Here is a 1,335-nt window from a genome sequence, read left to right as displayed (position 1 = left end):
TTAGGAGATGGAGAAGTAGTAGAGTTCAAAATTGTGCAAGGTAGAAAAGGGTTACAAGCAGCAGAGGTCACTGGGCCTGATGGTGTTTTGATATATGCTAAAAATCGTAGTCATGTTAGACAATATCCACATTATAAACAGCCCCTACAGTCTCCCTTTCCTAATCCCACCTTTCCCTTTTACCTTATGTCCTATAACCCCCAGTGTATTCCCAATCCGTTTTTTCACCCATGGTTTCTCTCACAAAACCATGCCTTTGCCAATTGTTTCCCCAAAAATCCCTTTCCAATGCCAAGTGGGGGATGAAGAGGGGGAGGGAAGAAATTAACTATTGTTGTTTAGAGTTCCAACAGGTACAAATGGAAGAAACCCTCTCCTGCCTCAGTTTCCCCACAAAGCATGCTCGGAGAGTCCTGTCTCCCTTCTGTCAGCCTTAAGGTGTTCCAGAGAATCTGCTTGGACATTTAAAGACTCAGGAGGGTGGCTTGTTTTGTTTTGAAACTGCTCTTGTTATGTTTATCCAGTTGTTTTCAATGTTAAGTTTTAAATCTCTTTTTGTTAAAAATAAACGGGTGAAATGTCGGGGTCCCTTCCCCCCTGCCATGGGGTCCTGGGGGGACAGACACGGGGTTTCCCTGGCCCCTGGTCAGCCTCGTTCCCCATGGGTTGGTTTGTGTTCCCCCGTGTGGGCAAGGACCCTCGGGTCCCGGGATTGAGCAGTTCCTCGGCAGAGCCCCGGCCATGCGGCTGGAGAAATGAACATCTCTCTGAAACATCTACCAAGAATCAGTCCATATATGTTCTTTCCACAGGCCTCGTTGTCTGATACACGTGTTACAGTATCCTCGCTGTAACATTTGGAGACTCTTCGGTTGACACAGGCTAATACCTGAACTACTCAAATATTTATTCCTTGCTAGGTATCTCTGAGAAGTTTCACTGATGTCTTAATGAGAAAGCTACATGACTGCTCATAATACAAATGCCAGAGTTAATTTTGGCTGTCTTGCTCTAATTGCTCCCTGATTGGGACACTTCCGAATGAAGCAGGGATGCAGGCAAGGTTCCTAGCTCAGTCTGGGCATGTCTAGCTTACAGACTCCACAAAGTGTTGAAGTCTCATTTAATGGTTACCGCACAAAAAGATACACAGCTCTGAGTGGTGCCTGCCCACAGCCAAGCACTGTGAGCAACGTCCCCTTTCTGCCAACACGCAGTGCGTTCCTTGGAATCCGAATTACTGGTAACTACAGAGGACTGTCCCGGGGCAGGGCCGTGGTTTGGTCAAGGGTAGGTTCATGGCACTGAGATAGGTTTTCAGAAGTGGCATTACTG

The 1,335-nt window shown here is 47.0% G+C and overlaps 1 long non-coding RNA gene across 1 annotated transcript in view; it reads right to left on the bottom strand.

Annotated features, from left to right (window-relative positions):
* LOC108447026 overlaps nucleotides 1-1,335 on the bottom strand; it is a 69,236-nt gene that overhangs the window by 65,951 nt on the left and 1,950 nt on the right. The gene's annotated exons all lie outside the window — the stretch shown is intronic.

Source organism: Corvus brachyrhynchos, unplaced genomic scaffold, assembly GCF_000691975.1.
Source record: "Corvus brachyrhynchos isolate BGI_N302 unplaced genomic scaffold, ASM69197v1 scaffold255, whole genome shotgun sequence".
NCBI lineage: Eukaryota > Metazoa > Chordata > Aves > Passeriformes > Corvidae > Corvus > Corvus brachyrhynchos.
The sequence above is the reverse complement of the archived record's forward strand: the minus strand, read 5'-3'. Positions and strand labels throughout refer to the sequence as shown.